Below are 27,311 nucleotides of genomic sequence, written 5' to 3'. Positions count from 1 at the left end.
TGGAGCGCTTGTTAAGGCAGTGCAAAGATAAACTTTTAGATGTTTTGGGTCCCATGGACAGAATATTTGACTTAGTCGAAGATTCTTATGTAAAAGGTCCTGATTTGGATATAAATTTATTGAGAGGTTGGTGCCAATGTGCAATATGTTTTCTAGGGAATGCAAATGCTGCATTAATTTCTGAAAGACAGAAGGCAGTTCTTTTGAGAATAAATCCCAAATTGGCTGATTTGGCCATGAAAGAACCTAGTGAAGAGGCAAAAGGATTCCTCTTCAGTGAAGGGATGGTTAAAAGTTTGGGTAAATATGTTCAAACTTTTATGACCTTGAATAAGGCACATTACTCTATGAGGAGAATTTTTTCAGGCCAGGGTAATTTATATGGTAGTGTCGGGAGGAGAGGGCAGACTCTCGTTTATGCCTACTATAAGTCCCAATATGCAGGAAAGGGTTCGTTTAGAGGAACCCAGGGAGAAGGTGTTGGAGGATTTTATTCTCAAAGAGGAAGATCGACCAGAGCAAGAGTCTCACGTGGATGAGGTCAATCATCCTTGTCAGGAGCAGGTGAGTATGAATAAAGTCATTGGTTTCATCCACAAACGAGTGGGAGGAAGATTGAGATTTCATGTGGAAAAAATGGAGATCAATTACAAAGGATGCATGGGTTATATCCACAATTGCAGGTTAACGGACAGGGTTCGATTCAAAGCCTTGGCAGGTTCAAGACCCTAGGGAGCACTGCATCAACGCAGTTACAAGATGTGGTAACTTGCGAGATTGTATCTAGGCTGGAAAAAGGTGTACGAAAACAGAGTTGCAAGGAAGAAGTGGGTTTTCCATGCACTTTGTAGCAGAAAAGAAGAAAAAAGGATGGCGTAATGTAATAAACTTGAGGGATCTGAATGTTTCTGTGACTTACAGGCATTTTAAGATGGAAGGTATCCATCTTGTCAGGGGTGTATTGTTGGAAGGAGACAGGCTGATAAAGTTGGATCTAAAAGACGCTTAATACACAGTTCCTATTGCAGAAGACAGCCAAAGGTTTTTACAGTTCCGTTGGAAGGGTCAATTATATCAGTTTTTGTGCCTTCCATTTGGATTAGCCTTGGCCCCATGGTGTTTCATCAAGGTAATGAGAGCGGTTGTTGGTTTTCTGAGAGAGAGAGGTGTTCGTCTTTTGATTGATCTGGATGAAATTTTTATCCTGAATCAATGCAATGAACATTTGGTAACTCAGATGGACATGGTGAAGGAGCTTTTAGAGTATTTGGGTTTTGTGATAAATATGGACAGGTCAATTTTGAAACCCACTCAGTGTCGTGAGTTTTTGGACTTTGTGGTAGACACAGTTAAGGCACAACTTCTATTACCAGAAAAGAGGATTGCAAAGATATGAAGGAGATAAGGTTTGTCTCGAGGAAGGGGTCAGTCAGACTGAGAGAAATAGCCAGAGTGTTGGGCAGTGGGGGCTCCACCGCTATGGCGGAGGAGCGTTGCCCCACTGCTTTCAAGCAGTGCGACAAGAGGAAACATAACATGATAATAACGTTCAGTTACTTTTATGGTATGTTTCCTTTGCGGGCGGGAGGGTGGGCGGGCCTGCTCTGCTCGCGGAGCAGGGCAGGGGCGGAGTGGTTCGCCCACTGAAGTGCGCAATGACTCTTGGGCTGCCCAAAACAGTAATGCCCACTTCCCTGTTCTCCATGCAGGCTGCATTACACCCTGCATGGAGAACATCCCCACCCTTACAGTCCCTGGCTGAGCGCCGTGTCACGGAGCTCAGACCAATTACAATGCTCCATTGGAGCTTTGTGATTGGTTTAGGGTTGGAAGCATGGCTGCCTCAGCTTTGTGATTGGCTTAGGGGTGGGAGCATGGCTGCCTGCTTTCTGTTCCTGGTAGCGGACTCAGGAGAGCAGGAGCAGAGATGCGGGACCTGGCCTGAAGGTAAGTATTTTTTTTTTTAACATTTCCAACTCCCGCTCCCCCTTTCCCGTGTGTCCCCCTGCAAGCCCTTTGTGGCCCCCCTCGTGACTCCCAAACCCAGCCCCCCCACCCAGGAAACATGCGGGCCGCCCCTGGTGTTAGGTCTGTTATCTCCATCAATAAAGGTGCTGTTTCCAGGTCCTTTACATTACAGGGCATTGCAGAGAATGAAGAGATTCGAACTCCCAAGAGGGTGTTGGTATGGAGACATGGTGTAGATTTCACTGAAGGTTCATAAGGAGTTGGAATGGTGGTTAGAAAATTTGCATGCTTGGAAAGGAAAGCAACTTTCAAAACAAAAACTTATTTTGTTCTGGAAACAGATGCAAGCAATCTAAGATGGTAAGCATTGTGTACAGATCGGGAGACAAGTGGTCACTGGAATTTGAAAGAAAAACTGGATCATATCAATTGTTTAGATATGAAAGCAGGTTTTTTTTGCTTTACAGACTTTCAGCTCACAATTTCAAGGTGCTTCAGTTTTATTGAGAATGGACAATGTAACAGCAGTGACTTACATAAAAAGGTTAGAAGAAGAAGATCAAAGAATTTAGTGGAGCTAGCAAAGGAGATATGGGAGTTTTGTCTGGAGCACAAGATTGGTTTGGTTGTTCAGTATTTACCAGGGAAAGAAAACTGGATAGCAGATTGGAATCCCAGGAACTTGATACATTTTAGCGATCGGATGTTAAACAAGGAAGTGTTTTGCGAAATTCAGGAGTGTATGGGTCCTTTGGATATAGATCTGTTTGCATCCAGAGTGACGCATCAGCGGATAATGTATTACAGCTGGGGCCGGATCCGGGTGCTGTAGCAGTGGATGCATTCACTCAGGACTGGTAAAAAATCAGGGGTTATGCATTTCCTTCACTTGCGATGATACATAGAATGTTGGTTCAGGTGAGAAGGTAGAAATGCCATTTGGTTACTCCTTTTTAGACGTCTCAGGCTTGGTTCTCTACAATTTTGGAAATGGTGGTAGAGATTCCTTATTTGACAACATGTTGAAGGGGTTTGCTGAAAGGTGTGGAAGGAGTGGAACATCCTTTAATAGAGGCAAATTCACTCAACCTACTAGTTTGGAGAGTATCAGGAGTTCCGGAAGACTCAAGGATCTTTTGGGAGCAGTTTTGAAGTTACTCAATGAATCCTGGGCACCAGGAACTCATAAGAGATTTAGAAGTGCATGGAATGTCTGGTTTTGTTGGTGCGTGGCAAAGGATTTGGATCCCGTGGAGGTTGATGAGGAAATGGTAGCAAAATGTCTGGCGGAGCTATTTAAAAAACTATTGACGTACAGAATGGTAAATTGTTATAGGTCGTGATTGCAGTAGGACATTCATTAGTTAATGGTGCTTCCATTGGTAGGAGTCTTTTGATTGTAAGGTCATGAAGGGTATTAGGTTGAAAAGACCCCCGGTTTCCAGGTATGAAACTGTTTGGGATGTGAAGGTGGTGTTAAAGCTTCTTCAGTCTTGGCCAGGGAATGAATACCTGGCCAGGGATTAAATACCTATAAGTGAAAATGCTTTTTCGGAAATTAGCTACTTAATTATGTTTAAATTCAATAAAAAGAGTGTCAGATGTCAAGGCTTACAAACCAGAAGGGGTTCATTTTGAAATTTAGAAAAAACAACAACACCTTGTCAAAGTCTGTTTTCTATCCAAGATTTTAGCAAAATTCAAAATCATGTGTTGCTAATTGTTAACAGTAGTATGCGGCTAGAGTGAAAGAGAATAGGAGTCATGGAGTGGATTAGCTGTTGATTTCTTATGTTAAACCTTTTAAAGGTCAGCTACGATTGTGAATTGGGTGAAGTCAGTTATAAAAGAAGCAGGAGTAAATGTATCTCACTTTAAGGCACACTCTGTAAGAGGTGCTATGGTTAGTAAAGCTTATTTGAATGGTGGAAGATTGGAAGAGATTTTAAAAGTGGCGGATTGGAGTGATGTGGATGATTTTAGGAGATTGGATTTCAGACCTGTGGAACATGTTTCCAACAGGGTGTTGCATTCCTTTGAACATGCTTAATGCTAGCTCCTTGTCTTGCAATAAAATGTTGATTCTCAGAGGTTGCACTGCATAGAGAATCGTGATTTTATTAAAGACAAGGAGACCAGCATTATCTCAGCCACCCTCCCCTGGTGTGTTTGGGTTTTAATGGATACATTATATTTCATTGGTATATGCATTTTAGTTAAGTGCTTAAAATGGGCAAAGGATGAAAGTATTGGTGATCTGATTCATATATTTCTTTCACATATAGGAGTATGGAGTTTGTGTTAAAGGATAAAGTGGGAATATGAAGAAGTCAGAACAATAGAGGAAGATGCTGGCTGGCAGGGAGCTTTTGTTAGACTTGAGGTTCTATTTTAATTGTTTGGTTGTTAAAGTTCTTTTTGGAATTCTTTAAAGGTTTGCTGCTTGGAAGTGGCAATAAAAGGTCTATTGCATAATGCTAGCCACCTTGTCTTTAATAAAATCGCGATTCTCTAAACAGTGCAATCTCTGAGAATCGACATTCTTTCACGCTTTTAGAACTTTTTCAATGAATGTGGATTTTCCAAATTAGCCAACTCTAAATCAGGAATCTGTGTAGAAATTTTTAATTCAGGATTCATTTAGTGATGTATGCCATATTTCATAAAAATACTGGCCTTAGAATTTTGGACTGATTGACAATTTCTTAATGATTTGGATGGAACACTTGCAAAGACTCTAATTGATAGAACAGAAGCCTATTTACCGAGAGCTTCTGCATGACTTGCTGCTGTACGTTAAAGATAGGAGGCGGAGAGGGTGACAAACACCATAGAGATCAGAATTCCAAGTCGGAACTTGCATATTTGGTAAGGTTAACAAGCCCTTAGAGAGTAAAGGAAGGTCAATCATAACTCGTAAAGATAGTAGAAAAAAAGGACAAACATACCAATGGGTGGAGGAGGGCTACGTAGAAATGCTATTACAATCCCGCATAGCTAGGTAGGTCCTAAGCACCCGCCAATGCCGCTAACCAACCCCGACTGGATCCCATATTTGGTCTAATCGTTTCCCCAAGGATCATTCTCAATTAGTGCCATTTCCAACCAACTTACATTGAAAAATTCCTGCCACCAAATCCTGGGATCGGGAGCCCTGTTGGTGTGCTAAAACCTTGTCAAAATCAGTCTAGCTAGAGAAATGGCAAAAAAATATAACCGAGATAGACGGACCCGGATAGCAGGTGAATGTCCCAGCATAATCAGCTTTGGGCCAGCCGTCATCCTCAACTGAGAAATAACCCCTAGTTTGCCTTAGACAAACTCCCAGAAAAGATTTAATTCAGGACATGTTGCAAAAACATTGACAATATCTGCCCCACTACATCCACAGCAAAAACAGTGATTGTACAGTCGAAGTCTCATAGTTTTAAGACAATGAGGAGTATAATACCAGTCATTAATACATTTGAGATGGTGAATCTTAATACGAGAATCATTCAAAGCTGAGTGCAACAACATATTACTATACTTGAGATCTGCACAAGTCACTTTCCTGTTGGGAAGTTTACTCCACTTATAAGCCCTCTACTGAAATACATCACCCATCTGGAGATTTGATGAACCATAAACTAGTTTATAGGCCATCCCTATATTTCTCTTAAGTGGAGTGTTTCTAATAAGATCCAAATAGAGACTATCCACGCAGCTCAGGTCAGCTTCTTTTAAGCTGAAATGAAAACAACGCATTTGCAAATTTAAAAAAAAAAGCTGTATCCAGAAGAAAGGTCTTTCACTATAGGTTACCAAATGAAGAAAGGACCAAACCCTCAGATAGTTGCCCTAATGTCAAAAGATTGACTTTTGCCCAGATGTCCAAGAACCCCCTCCTGAATACTTCCCGGAAAATTGGGATTATGAGCCAAATATATGAGCTTATTAAAGATGGTAATATCTGAAAATATTCTCTTGAAGGAACCCCAAATAAAATGATAAACTTTTAGCATCTTAAACCGTGTGCATTTGAAGTATACAGTATCAACTATGCTGGATCTATCTCTTACCCTAAATGATAAAATGCGGACCATCTTTTTGCTATTCTCAAAATAGGTCATCTGTTGGGCCCTCTCACTTTCAACTGCTCAATCCCATATTTGTTTACTGAGAGAGGATATATGAGTAGTCATCTGCTCACAAAGCCCTTCGACTCGAGGCCCGTCCTTGACCATCAAACAATAACCTAGCTCAAATTCTATGACACTAAGAGCCAGTTGGACAGCCATTTCCTCCATCCTTGAAGCTTTACTTCGACGTGAAGCATATTGAAGAGTCTGTCCTCGACACAAGGCTCTAAGAGTATCCCACACCATCAAGAGTGTGGCTGATCCATTATTGAAGTAAAACAAATCAATTAAATGTGAAATCATAGAGCTGATATACCCATCTTCCAGTAAAAGATTACGTTCAAATGTCCACCTGCGAGGGGCAGATACTGGTCCCACTTCTAAAGATATAAACAAGGATCTGAAAGGAAAAGTGTTGGATAGTGGGAGGGTAAAAATTACTATTCCCACTCCAGCAGGTGCAACAGTAGGGAAAGTGTTGGATAGCGGAGGGTAATAATTTACTATTCCCACTCCAGCAAGTGCAACAGTAGAGAAAGTGTTGGATAGCCGAGGGGCAAAAATTACTATTCCCACTCCAGCGAGTGCAACAGTAAGGAAAGAGTTTGATAGGGGAGGGGTAGAAACTACTAGTCCCACTCCGAGTGCAACAGTAGGGAAAGTGTTGGATAGCGGAGAGGTAAACATTACTATTCCCACTCCAGCAAGTTCAACAGTAGGGAAAGTGTTGGATAGCGGAGGGGTAAAATTCCCTATTTCCACTCCAGTCAGTTCAAAAATAAAAACAACCAAAATGTCAATAAGCCCAAAAAATATTTTCAAAACAAAATAAATAGATTTTAACTCCGGATTCATTTGGTGACGTATGCCATATTTCATAAAAATACTGGTCTTAGAATTTTGGACTGATTGACAATTTCTTAGTGATTTGGATGGAACACTTGCAAAGACTCTAATTGATAGAACAGAAGCCAATTTAACTAGAGCTTCTGTGTGACTTGCTGGTGTACTTTAAAGTTAGGAGGAGAAGAGGGCGACAAACACCATAGAGATCAGAATTCCAAGAATTCCAAGTTGGAGCTTGCATATTTGGTAAGGTTAACAAGCCCTTACAGAGTAAAGGAAGGTCAATCATGACTCGTAGAGATAGTAAAAAAAAATAAAAGGACAAACTTACCAATGGGTGGAGGAGGGCTACGTAGAAATGCTATTACAATCCCGCATAGCTGGGCAGGTCCTAAGCACCCGCCCATGCCGCTAACCAACCCCGACTGGATCCCATATTTGGTCTAATCGTTTCTCCGAGGATCATTCTCAATTAGTGCCATTTCCAACCAACTCACATTAAAAAAAATCCTGCCACCAAATCCTGGGATCGGGAGCCCTGCTGGTGTGCTAAAACCTTTCCAAAATCAGTCTTGCTAGAGAAATGGCAAAAAAATATAGCCCATATAGACGGACCGGGATAGCAGGTGAATGTACCAGCATAATCAGCTTTGGGCCAGCCGTCATCCTCAACAGAAAAATAACCCATAGTTTGCCGAAGACGAACTCCCAGAAAAGATTTAATTCTGAACATGATGCAAAAACATGGACAATATCTGCCCCACTACGTACACAGCCAAAACAGTGATTGTCCAGTCGAAGTTTCATAATATAAAGATGATGAGAAGTATAATACCAGTCATTAGTACATTTGAGATGGTGAATCTTAATACGAGAAACATTCAAGGCTGAGTGGAACTACATATTACTATACCTGAGATCTGCACAAGTCACTTCCCTGTTGAGACGTTTACGCCACTTATAAGCCCTCTACTGAAACACGTCACCCATCTGGTGATGTGATGAACCATAAACTAGTTTATAGGCCATCCTATATTTCTCTTAAGTGGAGTGTTTCTAATAAGAATCAAACAGAGACTATCCATGCAGCTCAGCTCAGTTTCTTTAAAGCTGAAATGAAAATGACGCATTTGCAAATATGAAAAAAAAGCTGTAGCCAGAAGAAAGGCCTTTTACTGAAGGTTACCAAATGAAGAAAGGACCAAACCCTCAGATAGTTGCCCTAATGTCAAAAGATTTTCTTTTGCCCAGATGTCCATAAATGCCCTCCTGAACACTCCCCAGAAAATTGGGATTATGACCCAAATATGTGAGCTTATTAAAGATGGTAATATCTGAAAATATTCTCTTGAAGGAATCCCAAATAAGATGATAAACCTTTAGCATCTTAAACCGTGTGCATTTGAAGTATACAGTATCAACTATGCCCAAACCAGGAATAATCAATTCGCTCAACGGTAGGAACTCATTAAACATAACACCTAGCAGCCACTGCCCCCACCCCAGTACTAACCAAAGCTGTGAAAAGAAAGATGCCAGATAGTAAAACCTAAGGACCGAGAGTGAGAGCCCTTTCTCTTCCTTCGACTGCTGCAAAAATGTAATCTTACCCCGGGGCATCCAGTAGGACCAAATACACTTCTACCATAATGACTACTTTTTTATGAAAAAAAGGCCAAGTGGTAAGAACAGTGGGATACAATGAAAAATATTAAGGTATCGTGAAAGAATAATCATTTTATTAAGATTACAGTGGCCTATAACCCCCAAATGTAAGTGATTCATTTGAGAAACACCTCCCCTGAATGTTGAAAAAGCTTACCATAATTATTTTCTATGGGGGACTTTAACACGGTCTCATCCCCGGGTCTGGACACATCAGATCCCCCTTCCCTCAACAGGATCTCGCAGGCGAAACACTTAACGAACTGGTCCGAGTCACTGGGCCTCTGCGATGCATGGCGTGTCTGGCACCCACAGGCCAAACAGTACACTCATACTTCAGCGGCTCACCACACACACACGTGTATTGATGCCATCTTTGCCCCCTCGACGGATTGTGCTGCGATCCAGAACGTCCATATTCTCCCCAAGGGCATTACTGACTATTCCCCGATCCTACTTAGCACAGACACCCCTCCCCCTCAATGCGTCAGACGTGGAGACTGAACGCATGGTTCCTTCAGGACAAGAATTTCCGGAAGGTAGTGGGTCAGGAACTCCAGCACTATTTTCTGACCAACAACGGAATAGTGTCTTCCCCGGGTACCATGTGGGAGGCGAGCAAGGCCACGGTCCACGGTGTTGTCAAAGTCCAGCTTCAGCGTCAGAAGCAGGAGCAGCAACACCAGATTTCCTCACAAGAGGCGCAGGCGCTGCGCCTCAAACAGAACTTATCCGTGACCACGGACGCGTCCGGGGAGAGACTTCTGGCTCACCTCCGAGCCGAGATTGCTCAACTCTCCATGGAAGAAGCCAAGCTCCTCTGGCGATTGTCAGTTGCCAGAGTATACGGATGGGGTGATAAGAATGTCTCCCTCCTTCACAGATTGACCACCTATCCTAGGGTGAATCGCATTATCCCTGAAATAGTTGAACCGGATGGGTTGGCGAGGGAATCTCTGGCAGCCTTGATAAGGTCCGATATCGGAGAGGAACTCTCGGAGGTGTTGGGATAGGAGGTTCCCCACGACCCTCGTCATGCACTCCTGGGTATTACAGATGGGCTAGATGGGTCCAGGAATGAAAAGTTGTTTCTCAGTACTGCAATGGTTGTGGCTAAAAGGGACATAGCTGCCTCCTAAAAACACTCTGACCCTCAGAACGTTAGACGCTGGCGAAGCGGGGTTGACTGGTGCGCCACACAGGAGAAAACTCTATACGAGGCACGTGGTTGTCCCAAGAAATACCGTAGGGTGTGGGGGAAGTGGCTGGGAGAGTTGGTTTAGCTCTCTAGGAATTGTCTGCTCGTATCACTTTTGTATTCTGCCAGGATCTCATACTGGCACAGTTTAGCCGATAATTACATTTATGCTCTTTTATTGTATCGTGATGAGTGGCGTTTGTCATGTATGCAAACAATAAAAATGTGTTTATCCCAAAAAAAAATATTTTCTATGATTTCCTGAATGTTGAGAGCAAAAATGACACCCAGATATACCAGAAACTGTACCCATCTCCTGTCCTGCTCTGGAGGGACTACAATGGATAAAACTTGTGTCTTTTCCTGGTTCAGCTTATACTCAGCGAGTACTCCGAATAACTGAGCCGCAGTTAATTATAATTAAATTACTTCCCACCCTATTCCCCTATAAACCCACAACCCGCAACGGAACTAAAACGCAAAATGTAATTAAAATAAAATTATTAGCTTCTAAATATTAATACATTTATTATAATTAAATTACTTCCCAACCTATTGCCCTATAAACCCACAACCCGCAACGGAACTAAAACACAAAATGTACTTAATAAAAAATTAATAACGTCTAAAAATTATAAAAATATATTAAAAACAAATGCAATACTTCGACAAAAAATAGAACACATACATTTAAAATAAATACTAAAATACATAACACTAACAAAAAAACGATATTTTCAACAACTATATTTTTGCTAACTATATTAATTACTTCGATATTGTTAAAAACGATATTACTCACCTTAGACTTGATATTCTGTACCACGATATTCTGACAGTCGATATTTTTGTATCCCAATATTTTGCACTCGATATTAGTGCACGTCGAGAATAACTTGATATTCTGACTGTTTACCACCTCCGGCAGCTATCTACCTTCAGGGTCCAACAGATCTGTTCGACTGATCTCAAACCACAAAAGAACAGAATAAAACAGTACCATCCTTAAAATTACATAAAATGATAATAAAAACATGCATAAAAACGAGGCAGTTCCATTTGCTAGGATCACAAAAGTTCATATATAAAAAACATTAATCACACACTCCCGTATAGGTTTATGATCCTTATTGCACAACGAACCAAGTTTAATACTGCTACACAGTTTTTGCAAATGAAGCAACGCTCCTCTACGAGATCTAATTTTGGGTGAACAAAGAATTGGTCTCCGGAAGTGCTTCTGGGTTTGAGAATATAAATGACAAAAGATAGTAAAGTGCATAATGCTTTGCTTTGATGAATCATCACAAGGGCAATTTGGCAAGGTTGTGCACCAGTCAACATCCTTGGGAAATTCCACTAATAAATGAAGAAAGTTAAAATGAAAACTGGTAAGCAAGAATCTACTTATTGCGTCAGGAATTGATATCAGATCATATTCACAGCCCAGCAATAATTAATTAATTTGTCCAAATGTGCCTGGTGGAGGCTATGCTGTCTTTCCCTCAATGCCTCTTTCACCAGGGATGTCAAAATTGGGTTTATATCTCTTGGGCTAAGATACAAGTCTGAGAAAACCAGATCAGTGAAACCCCCTTTGACATACTCGATACAGGGGACCGCCAAAGCATGATCCAGGGAAAAACAATCTCTTCCAGTACATCTTTTGAAAGTGAAGCCACATTTTTATCCCAAATTCTGATCCAGAGTAACAGAGGATCCATCCTAATTCTGGCCTCTAGTGGTTACTCACCTCAGCATCACACATGAAAGAGTGAGTGGCTTGGGGAACAGCAAGAAGACTTCTTAGGAACTTGTTCTTGACCTTCTCAAGTGAGCCAGCACCTTTATACCACCACACCTTAACAGCATACGAAGCTAAGGAAGTGCACTTACTTTTGTAAATGCTGATCATCTCGCACACAGGCTTATACCCTTGCTGTCCTGCAAAGGTGAATATTGCCTCCACAGCTCTTTGGGACTGAATAACCCTATTGGAAAATAGACTGTGCCAAGTTAAATTATTGCCAAGAGGGATGCCTAAATAATTAAAAGTCAAACTTTTGAAATGTTGTACCTCCGAGATGGAACAATCAAGTTTAAAAACTGTTTTGAGCCAAAACTCATAGCAGAGGTTTTGCTGAGATTGGTTTGTAGATAAAGCCCCCCCCCCACCCCTCTAAAAGACGTTGTAAGCCGTAAAATAAGGACTGCATCATTTGTATATACAAAAACGGGCAGGGCCCTTGACTTCACTTTGAGGAGATCTTTCCCTGCTTTGCATAGGCTTGATTCAAGATCATTGATGTGAATAAGAAACAATAAGGGGACCATCACCTACCCCTGTCCTTCACTGTTTGCCAAATGGATTGTTAGGGAAATTTCTTGAGTCCTGCTGTGCTATATTTCCCATTTCTGTCAAAACTGCCTGCACTAAGAAAATGCCAATTTGCTGGTATAAGGCATCCCCAAGGTCAGCAGCATGTATTGTGCCACTTTAACCCCTTCAGTGCCACGCCCTTTCCCCCTCCTGTGCCGGGCGTTGCACTAGTGGGTGGGGTTCATGACGAGATAGTCTCGTCATGGGCACAGCGCAACCGTGCTCCATGACGAGACTATCTCGTCATGGGCACTGAAGAGGCTGAGGGACCCACTACTGTGAGAAGTTGGCCTGGCATATGCTGGTCACTAGTTATAGTGGCCACCTTGCACCAGTCCAATTCGACTCTTATGGTAGATAGGTTTAAGACAACCTTTTAAAGAAAGCTATCCTAGTGGTAGCTGTGGAGAGCAGCCTTCGGGCTAAGTCTCTGAGGAATGTAAAGCAGCTTGTTTTACCTTATAATCTCTTGAATTACCAAATGAAAAGGACACCACACAGGTATATATATCAAATATATATGTATTTATTTCTAGATACACTCTACTAATCTCTTTATGAGATTAAAACCCAGATACACATTCAAATGTCAACAGTTCTCAATAAATTAAGCACAAATATGGCTGTAGCCCTAGGGGCGTACCAGACCATATACTAAAAAAATGGTTTAACAAACTCGACTTGCAAAGTAACAAAACCTAGGGCCTTGGGGATCGCTGGGGCTTTACTACTGCAGTGTTAGCAGGTAAGTAACAAGCCCACGGGAGACGCGTGCAGTGTCTAAACACAGCCGTGGGTTTCCTATAGGTTACAATGGCGCACGTCGCGGTTTGTATTTTAAAGTTTTAGGGCACTTCGAAGAAGTCAACAAGCAAGCCACTTACAGGGTAAGTATTTCGAGGGCCAACACACACTTGGGCACCGGAGTGCACGAGTTACCTCACCCACGGAAGCCGGGTGCATTGGTGTCTTTTGGTGTCGGGTCGCGATGCTGTTTTCAATGGAGGCCAATGAAGACTTGCTGCTTGAGACGACTGAGGAAGTGTCCGCTGGAATCCGAAGATGGATTGAAGATGAAGAGGACCTGAATATTGAGGGGACAGTGTTCAAAGTCACTTGCCAGTGACCGGTGGCCAGCAGGATGGATGACCACTGATGTCGCGTTGTTTCAGGTCGTCGATGGTGATTTGTCTCTTCGCTCACGAGGTCTAGGAAGGATCGACGATGACCAGCAGCTTGATTCGGAGTGTCCAACGACGTCTGCAGCTGATGACGGTGTCGGCAACCGGATTGGCGCCAAAAAGCCTTGGCAACTGTAAGTCTCGTGTCGACTGAAGATTGACGATGATGCAGACCAGCAAGGTCTGATGGACTTACCCAGCGAGGGTAAGTGAGGGCAGACCCGGAGCAACCAGGAGAGCCCTTGAAGTCGATGAGAAAGTCTTCAGGTGAGTCACTAGCCAACGGGCAAGTAACCGCGAAGACGCCTTTGCAGGAAAAGTTCCACAGGAGCCCACGGTCACTCGGGACGGGGTAGGCCGCTGATTTTCGGTACCAGACCTGCTAGGGACTTGGACTACAGATGGTCCAAAGCACAAGTTCGTAGAACATTGTTTAGGGTTTGCACTCGAAATCAGTGCACGGTTCCCTGGTATTGCTGTTCCACGTCACTTATGGGGTCCAGATGCCACAGCTTCGCTGGGGACTCAAAATGGCCGTCGAGAGGTCAGGAAATCCGCTTCAGAGGACGCAGGGACTTCGGACTCCGGCGGGAGCGGTGAAGTTTGCAACCGTTGAGTAAAGTTACTGGTGCCTGCCAAGCAGGGAAGTCAGTCCTTGACTCCAAGGGAGATTCTTCAGTCTTCCAGAGATAGTGGAACGTCGAAGGGCCAGGATTCTTCTTTGTAGAGCTTCGTCCAGGGTAAACTGAATTGAATTGGCAATGCTTGGTATCTTATAGTGACGATAGGGGAGGGACTAGCTCTAGGACCACTCCCCTAGGAGGGTCAGGGTAGTGCGTGGTTACACCCACTTCCCTTTGTCCAGTTTCGCGCCAGAGCAGGGGCAGGAAGCCCCTGAACCGGTTTGAGCTGATATATGCACAGAGGAGCCTACTGCTCCCCCAGTGCAGGACTTCAAAGCACTCTAAGAGTGCACCCACCCAGCTCCAATACACTAAATCCTGTCTGGGAGGTGGTGACACCTCCCTGTGACAGGATACCTATTGTTGGGCTTCCTCCACTGCAAGTTTCGGTCAGCAGCAGGAGGGCAGCTCAGTGTCTGTGCTGGTGGCATCCATTTTGTGATGCCAGGGCTCTAGAAGATTTCTACCATTTAGTACAGTGGGTACATGTCGTCCCCTCTAGAAGGGTGGGATCATACTCCCACACCAGTTACTGGTGTGGGGGTATGATTCCAAGTTGTTTGACACCAAACACGACATGTTTTGATGCAGTCATTCCAAAGTTAGCATTTACCGCGAGGTTATAATGCACTTAAGAGTATATGGTTTAACCGCATCCACAAACAGCAGCAGAGAATAGACTCTGCCAGCTGCAGAGGGGTCCTGCTCATGCAGAAGCACCCCCTCACATAGTAAACCAAGCACCCTGCCCTCAGGATTGTTGGGGCCTGCAAGAGGAGTGACTGATAGGTTTATATGTGTGTGTATAGTGAGATATAGGAACCTATACCTCAGTGAGGAGTGCTAACACTACCTCACACAGGCTGCAGTAGCAGGCCTGTGGTGTCAGATTGTGAATGCTTCCCAGGGGTGGCATAATACATGCTGCAGCCCCTGGTAGGCCTGTGAAGTACCAATGCCCTAGGTACCTAAGGTACCATATACTAGGGGCTCATAAGGTACCACAGTATCCAATCACTAGTGCATTTAATATACACACCAAGTTGTTTAGAGAGATCAGTGAGACTGGGGCCCTGATTAGCAGGGACCCAGCCAGACTATAGTCAGAAACCAGTGTATACATCAGAAAAAAAGTGGGGGCAAAATAAGTGCAGATCCTACTCTCCTACAACTACCAAACCTATACAAACTGCCATTGCAGGCTGCGTGCAATCGTGTAGACAAAAGTGAAAACATGACATGGCACATACCGTGTCCATGCCCACAGACTCTGCATCCAATATATATAATTCACCCATACAACAGGGCTTATAGCCCTAATGCAGGGTGCATTATATTACATGTGAGGACTTATCTGCATGAGCAGATATGCCCCTGTGCTGTCTAGTTCGATTGTTAGATAGGACAAGTGAACACGGAAGCCACCAAAAGTATATGAACTGGGCACTGGTCATTATGAGTTCCCCAGCTACAAGATGGATTCACTGAAACATATGGTATTTGCTTGTCCTAATAAATCCATACTGATGGCAGTAGAGGATGTATTAGGACACTTTAGAGATCCCCCCTGAAAACCTACCAGCCTCTTAGTGTGCTGGCTGACTGGTATCATCTAGCCTGCCACCACAGACATGTTTCTGACCCCCTGCAGGTGAGAGCCCACACTGATGGGACAGCTGGACTTCAATGCCCCTGCTGCCTTTGATTTGCGACCCCAGCTTTCCCCAGACCTGGGAGATGCCACCCCTGCCATTTGGCACCAGGACAGGTGAGAAATTAGCTATGCTAGGAGGCGTGGTGCCCTACCAGGCACGTGAAACCCCTAAGGTGGGCTGGCTGATATGCTCCACAAAAGAACAGTTCCACTATTTTGATTTTGGTGGAAATAGGAATTCTGGGACAGGATTATGCCCACTCCCCAAAGCGAGAAGTCATATAAGGAGTGTAGTGACCCCCAATAGCAAATAGCCCATTGGCTACTACCCTTCATTCCACTTAACACCCTCAAATCTAGTATTTAGGTGGCCCCATGACACCAGGAACTCAGATTTGTCAGACTGAAGAAAGAAGAGGACAAAGAAGAGCCGAAGTAGCAAGAACGGTGGACTACTGGTGGACTTTGGTGCCAAACCTTGTCTGCCTACCTGCTCTTGTCCCAACAATTGTAACCACCCCACTTGTCCTGCAGCTGTACATTCTACAAAAGCCTTGGGGGCCTTCCAGAACTTTGCCAAGCTGTCAGCCTCTCCCTTGAAATGGAGGAGCCACTTCCCTGCAGCCTGCAGGCATCGACCACAATGGCTGGTTCTCCGTTCCGCTATTTACTATGTCCACCACGCAGCAGCCGCCCAAGAAGAGGTTACCATGCTCCAAGAGTTCAGAGCCACCTCCCAACCAAATTAGAAGATGTCAGGACCAACTGGAGCTACCCCGCACCAATAACTGGAGTACAGGACCCCTTGCAGCAACCAAAGCTTGTTTCAGTCCAATCCAGACTCCAACGCTGCAAAAACCGAGCAGTCCACGAGGGACGTCAGCCCAGCTGTCCTGATCTGTCCCACTTTGTAGGTCTACTCGAAAACAGTGGGAGCCTTTGATGCATGGGCACCAGCTGGCGAAAACCCTCTGCACTCGTGCTCCCAGGCCCAGGTCCATGACAACAGAGAGTGCTCTTCAGCTCCCAGGACCCCCACAAACTGAGCCCCACGTTGGGAGCTCCCGGACTTGTTCTAAAGTCCCCCTCTGCAGAGTGTTTAAAAGTGCCACCTCCTCCCCCCTTTGCCTGCAGAATAGCACGCAAGGCTAACAACCCATCCAGCACCTATGCACCCGGACACTCCAGGGCAGGTAAACTCAAACTGCTGCTGGTACTTTGAACCCTGGTCCCCTAGCACATTAAGTCCAACAGGGACCCTCGAGAACTGTTTGCAAATAACTGTATGCAGTATATGCCTGTTCCCCACAGGAAAGCATTACCGCGTAAAAACGCATTTCAGTGCCATTTTTACTTACCTTCTAAAATTGCTATTACGAAAAGTACTTACCCATTTATGAAGTTCTTGGCGTTAAAATAAAAATAAAATACTTTTTCTAAATTTGTCTTGAGTTTCTTAATGAGTCTGTGCCTCATTTATTGATTGGGATTGTGAATTTAAGCCCTGTAAGCCAACAAGGGTCATCTGGACTTTCTACATAGTATACCTCATTTTGGTGTACTACATAAAAAGCCAGCTTCTTACACTCAGGCATCTGAATATGCTCACCAACACGGACTCCGTGACCCACCACAGGAGTGAAAGGTATAGTGAAGTAGTCAGTCATACTCAGAGACTTGTGTCCATTCACTGCCACTCACTCAGGCCACTCTGAGGGTGACACCGAGGGACCTGAACATGCCTCATTGTCTTGATCAAGTGACACACCAATGATGTGAAAGGCACAATGACAAAGTCATAACAAGGATATGTGTTTACCCACTGTCACTCACTCATACCCAGACTGAGGGACACACTGAAGGAATGGAATATGCTTACCGTCATTGACTGTGTCACACCAATGAAGATATTGGCACAGTGATGGAGCCCAAGTCACACAGAGTCAGGTGTTAGCCAACCGCCACTCACTCAGTTACACTCTGAGGGACTGGAACATGCTTACCGTCATTGACTGAATGACACCAATGGAATGGAATGGCGCAGTCAGACATTACTAAAGCAATAACACCCAAATAGAGTCAATTCACAAGTACTTTACATGTTTTATATAATTCCAAGAAAACGGTTTAAATAATAGAAGAAATATAGGCAGTTATTAGGATGGCGGTCGGTCAGACTACCGACCGCTATCGTTTCATGCAGGTGACCGTCCGAAAATGTGTTGGTAGTCCCACCAGCCCAATTAGGATAAGACCACCATGCAGGCAGTCATAAAATGTTTTTTACTACTGCAGCTTGTGCTGCGGCCCAGGAAAAGGGCCTCAGCACAAGCCACAGTAGAAAAAGGCATATTATGCACATCCATGCACCGTGTGTGGCACGCGGTGCATGGATGTGTGGGGGGCACTACATGTGCCCCCCAGAGAACTTAGCAGTGGCCCATGGGGGACCGCCGTGAACAGGCCGTCAGAAAGGGATAGCCTAATCCCTACAGCAGTGCTTGCGCCGGCACCGCCTCCATTGTAGGGCTCTATGATCGTATCAAGGCATAGGTCCCATTCCCGAATTCTATGGTCTGACTGGCTGCATTGTAATGCAGCGGTCAGACTGATGCCCTGGATGGCGGGCGGATTGCCACCAACCCACGGTTGGTGACGGTCCACCCACCATCGTAATGAGGGCCATAGTAAATGAATGAAAAAGAGGTAATATGTGAGGTATGATTAGAGCTATGCACCACAACTGGTGAATTTAAATGGTTTTCCATGTTTGAGCCAGACTTCTGTTTCTTTCAGTGAATTGCACAGTGGTGGTCACCACTCTGTAGCTACAGTTCAGGCAGAGCTTCCATTAAAAAGTCATCTACTGATTTGCCTATAACTTTTTTCACGTGGAGGAACTCTGTAAATCAACTAATTCAGTCAGTTATGGTTTGGTACGCTAGGTTTTGTGGTTTTCAGTTTTAGCTCTCATAGGAAATTTTGCTCAGGGGTACAGTCCAATTCCCTGAATGGATTTATGCCAAAGTCAGGAAAGTAAAAATTCGCCCAGCAAGCATGCATTCATTGATGTAAATCCATTCAATCCATTTTGAGAGAACATGTGTAAAAATGTTTCCCTTAAGGTTTGAAGGCGTTAACACTTTTGTACATCTAAGCATTTTTAAATCGGTAGTCATGACTCCTGACTCTAGAAAATGAAATGTTTTAATTTTTTCACAAATCTACTGACTGGAGATGTGCGCCAAACTTTTCCCCCATTTTGAATCTCAAGTTAAGGCAAGTCAATAACTTTATTCGTTCATAAAGAACAAGTTACATACAGTCGGTAATTCCTTATCCGGTAGAGACTCAATCTAGTCACAGATTTTTCATTTTAGAATTATCCCCAAGTGTCAGAATGGATCTGGAAGTTTTTGTGAGCAGTACTCCTGCACACCGGCAGGTGACGTCCTTCGGCTCCGCATGGCGTTATTGGCGTCATCCAAAGTAACGTTTATGGTACCTATATAGCCTACATGGTAGCCAGCCTCCCACCCCTAAGCCAATCACAACGCTGCAATACAGTGTTGTGAGTGGTCTGAGCGGAGTGACACGGCGCTCAGCCAGGGGCTATAGGGGTTGGCATGTTCTCCATATAGGCTGTAATGCAGCCTGCATGGAGAACAGGGAAGTGCAAATGACGGTTTTGGGAAGCCAGAGAAGGCCAACCAAACAGTCATTGCACACAGGTGTTCTACCACTCCTCCCCTGTAGCTCCGCCCTGGGCCCTCATGCGCTGCTGTAGCAGGAGGAAAAAATAAAATGATAATAACATTCCGTTATTATCATTTTATTTTTTCCTTTCTTTGCTGCTCCAGGCAGTAGGGCGACGCTCCTCCGCCTTAGCAGAGGAGCCTCCACTGGACAACACGGTTTTTGGGTCCAGGTGGTGAATTTGCTCCTCTTCCTTGGAGGGATGAGGTGAAGTGTAAAAGCAAGCAGAGTGATGATTTGGCCTACGTGAAATGGAGTGACCACTTTTGGAAGAAAGGAAGCTCTGGTATGAAGCACTAGTTTGTCTGGGTAGATGTTAAGATAAGGAGACTTGGACGACAATGCCTGAAGCTCACTGACCCTCCAGGCAGATGTTATTGCCATGAGGAAGGCTGTCTTAATGGCAAGGAGCCTCAGAGGACAGTTCTACAAGAGATCAAACGAAGCGCACATCAGGAACGTCAGGGCCAAATTAAGGTCTTACTGAGGCATAACAAAAGGAGTGGGAGGAAATATATGTTACGCACCTTTGAAAACCTAAGTACAAAAGGGAAGGTTGGTCAGGCAACAGAAGAAAATCAGAGATTGCAGAAAGATATCCCTTAACAGTGCCCAGAGCAGAGCCCTGCAGAGCCGAAGGGGAGACTGATCTAAGGACCGATGCCAAGCTCAACAGCCTGGGATACCAGACTCTCCATGTCCAATCAAGAGCCATAAGGATGACTTGGGCCTGGTCATTCTTGATATTCTTGAGAACTCTGGACAGGAGTGGTATGGGTGAAAAGGCATACAGGAGATCGGAGCTCTACTCGAGATGAAAAGTGTCTCAGAGGAACAGCAGTCTTGGAAACTCCAGTGGGCAGAACTGCTGACATTGCACATTCTCATCAGTGGCGAACAGATCTAACCAAGGGTCTCCCCACCGCTCAAAGAGAACTTGCACAACCTATGGAGGGAAATGCCATTCGTAACCTGCTAAGCATCTTCGGCTGAGTTCATCCGTTATGCGTTCAGAGAACCTGCTAGATGTTGAACCACCACGGATATGCCCTGCTGTTCCAGTCATGTTCAGAGACGCAGTGCCTCTTGACAAAGGGTCCATGACCCCGCCCTGCTTGTTCCAGTGTTGTCTGTGAACACTTGAACTAGCCTTCCCTGGATGGAGGGTAATCAGGCTTTCAATGCCAATAGGATCACTTGGAGCTCCAATATGTTGAAGTGGGGTCCGAATTCCACCAGAGATCAGAGTCCTCTGATCTCCACCTCTCTTAATTGGCCACCTGTAGGGAAGTGGAATATTATGTAGTATGGCTGGATAGCCTTACCATGTAATATTGTCACAATACCCCAAAGATGGTCCTTGGATTCACACTAAAAAATCCTTAGCTCAGTCCTGGTCGAGTGGCAAAGAGAAGTCAGGCTTTACAAGAGGAACATGGGTTAAGCATTTCAGAGTACAAATGCGGTATATGGTTCTGAGCTTATCTAGAGTAGAATATAGAATGTAGGGAACAGAACAGAGAACAAAGAATGTGGAATGCAGTTGAGCAGCTACATGACCGTTGCAGGGGTCAGTTGCTCCCAATTCCTGATGGGTGAGGTGCCTTATTAAATACTCCTCCTTTACTCACCATAACCTGTAACTCTGTGTGGTTATTATCTCATTACACTGGTATTGAGTTGACGTCGAAAGAAGTGAGGGCACCTTAATGTCAGGAAAGTCTAGTTGGAGGGGAAGGTTGTTTCCCTAATGTCCCAGAGAAGTGGAGAGCAACAACATAATGTAACGGACAGGTGGAGAGCTGCAACGTTTGTGGAGGTTTCGCTATGGCACTGTAGTCGAGGGTAAAAGAGTGGAGCAGAGGATTTTGGAGCATTCTGCATTCTGTGGCGTCAGCAGGAGCAGATATCACTTTGCAGTGTCTGCATAGTCTGACAGCGGTGATCTGTTTGATGACATAGCGGGCCTTGAAGGAAACAGTGGAGAGTTCCTGGAAGGTCAAATAAGGCGGTGTGCGTGCCTCCATGATGCATGATTGGGCGGTGCTGGTTGCTATGTTATCATAGAGACGTTATGGTCTCCAAAAAGGAAAACAAGAAAGATTTTGCAGACAAAGCACACATGTTTGCATGCATGCCGCCATTTTGAATGGTTAGGCTCTCTGACATAGCTGTGGTGCAAATGTGTTATCCTGAAAGCATGTAAAACAGGTGCATGCCACCAACTTGAGTAGAGGCCATGAACTAAGCAAGAGTAAGGAGCGCGCATCACAAGTAGAGTGTGTTTTGTCTGTCACGGTGACAGGCATGACTCCTTTTTGAGGTAAGTGGCGCATTCTGAAACTTGTTTTGAACGTTACGGTGGCAGGCACACCTGTTGTGACAGAAAGCAGAAATGAAATTTGTGGGGGAATACTATCACTATGGCAGGAGTGGTCACAAACCTTATGCAAAAGATTGCCCAGCTTTGAATGTGGTGTGCCATAACTGTGGGAAAGGGGGACATTTTAGTAAATGTTGCAAGAAAGGTTCAGTAAAGAGGTTAAAACAGCCACACATGAAGTAGTATTTCAGGTCAAAGATTCTGAGAAGGAGCAGCCGAGTGGAATTGTGAAAATTGATGGCAGGAATGTGAATATGAAATTTGATTCTTGTTCACACTTAATGATTACTTCAAATGATACGGGGAAAAAGTATGTTACAATCGATGGATGTAAGTCCAGGTGGATATAGTGGACAACCAATTAGTATATGAGCGGTTATTTTAATGCATGCATTGAACTAAAGGGCAGATTTATTCTTGGGAAAATGTATGACTCGAAGAAAGGAGAACATTTAATTAGGTGGTCTCAACAGCGATTATTAGGGGTAACACTCAATCCTAATGCTCAGCCAAAGATACACATACAAGAAGTGGAGGCAAGTACAGTGGATTTTGAGTCAGAATTTTCACACTTGTTTAAAAAAGATATAGAGTGTTTGAGGAGATACAATCATCAAAAAAGATTGAAAAGGATCTTTACCTATTGTAGCTAAAGTGAGATGTATTTGAGTAGCAGTTCAAGAGAAAGCTGAGAAAGAACTAAAGAAATTAATCGATCAAGAAATAATAACACAGGTAGAAGCAATTGAATGATTAGCACCAATAGTTGTATCTAAGAAGAGTAATGGCGATATTAGATTTTGTGTCGATGTAAGAGCTTTAAACAAAGAAGTAATTGTTGACCAGTTTCCACTCCCAAATATTGAGGAAATTGTGTTGACACTAGCTGTTCTAAGGTACTTTACAACGCTGGATTTTACCTCAATGTATCATCAGGTGGACTTGGTTTAAACATCCAAGAACTCACATCTCTTATTACACCAATGGGAGCATTTAAATTAAGGTGCATGTCTTTTGGACTGGTGTCAGCAGCATCTGTTTTTCAGAGGCAGCAGTCCTTAATGGGATAAAGGATGTGAAATTACATCAGAATGACCCGTGGGCGTATGGTAATAATATTTCTGAACATAATTCCAGGGTAAGGCAAGTATTACAGAGGCTTCTTCAGGATGATCTAATCTTAAAGCAGGACAGATGTAAATTTGGGTGAAGGAAGTAAATTATTTAGGATATTTGATTTCAGGAGAAGGTGTGTCACCTAAAAAGGAATTCGTGGACACTATTCTAAGTTTAGCAAATCCCATTTTAACAGAAGAAGTTATATCTTTTCTTGGGATGGTAGAGTACAACGGTAAATTCATAAAACATGTGGCTGAGAAATGTGCTTATTTGAGAGGTCTGGTGGTAGGGAATAAGGAATTTGTCTGGACTTCTGATTGTCAACATAAATTCGACAATTTAAAAGATGAATTAAGGAAGGCTCCAAATTTGCAAGCATATCCTCCAGGAGAAGAAACATTTATAGTCACATATGCACGTTCCAAAGGACTTGGTGCAATCTTGAAGCAAAGGAAAGATGGAAAAGAACGGCTAATTGCGTGTGAATTGAGAAGTTTATAAGGGGGAAAATTTAATTATTCTGTGATTGAGAAGGTAGGTAAATAAGTTTGAGGCACAAAATGTAAGGTTTGCACAGATCAAAAGCTGTTGAAAGAGATTTTCGAGAGTGAAGAGTTGCATTTTATATTGTCAGAAATTAGAAGATGGGTGATAGTGTTATAGGAGTTTAAGTTTGATGTAGAACATGTACCTGGTGTTAACAATTTATCAGCTGTTTGCTTATCCAGATTGGGGTCTACATAGATGCAGGATGCGCAAAAAGAAGATTATTCGGAAGACAGTGTTAATGTATGTGAAATAACCTTAGGTGCATTAACAGAGGAGACTTGGAGGGAAGACTTAAAAAAAAGATAATGAGTTAACTGAAATTATACAGGCAATTCACTCTGGTAAATTCAGAGGACTAACAAAATCTTGGTTTTCCATACAAGATTAGTTAATGGATAACATAGGTTTCTCCTTCAAATGTAAGGACAAGTTTAATATCTGAAGCACATCAGGGACATCTAGAGATTGTATAAACCACAGCCCACTGAATAACACCACATACATATACAGGAAAGGAATAAAGAATAATGGAGTGGGTGATTAGTGAGAACGTGAAGTGCAGTTGCAGAAGAAAAGGAAGGAGTATTTTGATACTAAGTGAGCTATAAGAGATAATACAGCACAAATAGAAGATTGGGCAAAGATAAAAGCGCTTGTAAGATGTATGCTTTGGTCAAAATTCACCAGACCAGTTAGAGTGATAGAGGCGCCGATCACGATCCTGTAAAAACCGGGTACGAACCGTCGGACGGAGCATATTCTCCGTCCGACGCGTACCCGGTCGTCAAAATATACAAACATGGAATTACGATTCGCACGGGAACACCATTTCCGTACGAATCGTAAAAAACCCCTTCCCGAACAAAATAAACCTACAAATGCGATCCGGGAAAGCGCCGACCTGACGTCGGGACGCTCGCAGCCTGCCATTCACGAACCAGGAATTACGATTCGCACCAACGTCATCCCGCACGGTGAATATTTTCCGGCAGCCAAAAACTGCCGGGAAATCAGGACGACGCGAACAAGGACTACCAGTACGCGACGGACAGACAGGACGACGCGAACAAGGAGGACCAGTACGCGACAGGACGACGCGAACAAGGAGTACCAGTACGCGACGGACAGACAGGACGACGCGAACAAGGAGGACCAGTACGCGACAGGACGACGCGAACAAGGAGGACCAGTACGCGACGGACAGACATGGACCCGAACCTACGAGTCATCCCGGCCCTCATAGCAGTCGACCTCCTCCACAGGTTCGGACGCAGACGCCGCAGAAGGTCAGAACAACTAAGGGAGGGGTAAAAGTGGGGTGGGGGGCGTGGCAGGACCAGGGCAGGCCACAAACCCCCCAACAAAGTCACACAGCACACATGCCCTGGACATACCTGACTCCCAGGCCCTGGTCACTACGAGGGGGTGGGGGCGTGTCCAGATAAGCCAGCGACCGCCACAACGGAAGTCTGTCACGACGCGAACAGGCAACACAACCAGACAGGTACGTCCCGTACCCATGCCTGAAGAGCGTGGGTACGAGTCGAACCACGCCCACACCCACGTCACCCCAACAATGGCGGGACGGCTCGTACCCACGTGGCAAAGGCCTGGGTACGGCCCGCACAAGCATCACATAGCGTGGGGACGGATATGTACGGACCCTACCCCCACCCCGTATGCATGGAGCGTACCCCCCACCCCAACAGTGTAAGTATGACACGTACCCACACCCGCGTACGTATGGAGCGTACCCCCACCCCAACAGTGTAAGTACGACCCGTACCCACACCCGCGTACGTATGGAGCGTACCCCCACCCCAACAGTGTAAGTACGACCCGTACCCACACCCGCGTACGTATGGAGCGTACCCCCACCCCAACAGTGTAAGTACGACTCGTACCCTCACCTCGAATGCATGGAGCGTAGCCCCACCCCAACAGTGTAAGTACGACCCGTACCCACACCCGCGTACATATGGAGCGTAGCCCCACCCCAACAGTGTAAGTACGACCCGTACACACACCCGCGTACGTATGGAGCGTACCCCCACCCCAACAGTGTAAGTACGACCCGTACCCACCCGCGTACGTATGGAGCGTACCCCCACCCCAACAGTGTAAGTACGACCCGTACCCTCACCTCGAATGCATGGAGCGTAGCCCCACCCCAACAGTGTAAGTACGACACGTACCCCCACCTCGAATGCATGGAGCGTACCCACATCCGTGAATGTCATGAGCGTACATATTGTGAAATTGGAGAGGTGGGTGCAGAGTCCTCCCAGCAGTGCCCTGTGACAGGAGGGGTGTGTGCAGAGTCCTCCCAGCAGTGCCCTGTGACAGGAGGGGTGTGTGCAGAGTCCTCCCAGCAGTGCCCTGAGACAGGAGGGGTGTGTGCAGAGTCCTCCCAGCAGTGGCCTGAGACAGGAGGGGTGTGTGCAGAGTCCTCCCAGCAGTGCCCAGACACAGGAGGGGTGTGTGCAGAGTCCTCCCAGCAGTGCCCTGAGACAGGAGGGGTGTGTGCAGAGTCCTCCCAGCAGTGCCCAGACACAGGAGGGGTGTGTGCAGAGTCCACCCAGCAGTGCCCTGAGACAGGAGGGGTGTGTGCAGAGTCCTCCCAGCAGTGCCCAGACACAGGAGGGGTGTGTGCAGAGTCCTCCAAGCAGTGCCCTGAGACAGGAGGGGTGTGTGCAGAGTCCTCCCAGCAGTGGCCTGAGACAGGAGGGGTGTGTGCAGAGTCCTCCCAGCAGTGGCCTGAGACAGGAGGGGTGTGTGCAGAGTCCTCCCAGCAGTGCCCTGTGACAGGAGGGGTTTGTGCAGAGTCCTCCCAGCTGTGCCCAGACACAGGAGGGGTGTGTGCAGAGTCCTCCCAGCAGTGCCCTGTGACAGGAGGGGTGTGTGCAGAGTCCTCCCAGCAGTGCCCTGTGACAGGAGGGGTGTGTGCAGAGTCCTCCCAGCAGTGCCCTGAGACAGGAGGGGTGTGTGCAGAGTCCTCCCAGCAGTGGCCTGAGACAGGAGGGGTGGGGGCCTATCACTCCCAGCAGTGCTCTGAGACATGAGGGGTGGGGGCCTATCACTCCCAGCAGTGCCCTGAGACAGGAGGGGTGGGTGCCTATCACTCCCAGCAGTGCCCTGAGACAGGAGGGGTGGGGGCCCATCACTCCCAGCAGTGCCCATGGAACGCAAAGGGTGGAGTAGTCACAGATACCATGCCCACAAATGTCAGTCAGGTGCACAAAGACCCTGCAGTACATGTACCACATGTGTTCGAGGCTGGGAGTATACGCATGCATAGCGCAGAAAAGAAAACATGTACACATGAAGTCATGTCAATAGGCCACATACACAAGTACAATGACTACCAAGGATGCCACGAATGACGCAGGTGGAGACATCGCTCAGCATGCATGTGCAAAGGTGAAGGACTACGTCACACACCCAGCTAATGGACACACAGCTCTGTGCCAAAGTCAGGGGACACCCTGCAGGGAAGAAGTCAGGGTACACAGAGGAAGGAATACACCTTGGGACAATTGCAACATGCAGCAACTGCTTACATGAATGGAGAAAGGTAGCTAACACCGTGTGATGGCACACAGATCCCAGGGTCCCCCCTATGAGCAGCACACTACTACATTTCCCACACACCCAACACATGACCAACACCCACAACCATGTAGCAGCCCCACCAACAGCAAGGCCAGCTATGCAGGAGTGTTCCAAGGGCAAAAATAAATAGCTTTATTCAGCATGAGAAAAAAACTAGTATGACGTGAGTCCAATTTTAACAAAGGCCATAGGACAG

Source organism: Triturus cristatus, chromosome 12 (assembly GCF_964204655.1).
Source record: "Triturus cristatus chromosome 12, aTriCri1.1, whole genome shotgun sequence".
Lineage (NCBI taxonomy): Eukaryota > Metazoa > Chordata > Amphibia > Caudata > Salamandridae > Triturus > Triturus cristatus.
This window is presented reverse-complemented; position numbering follows the sequence as displayed.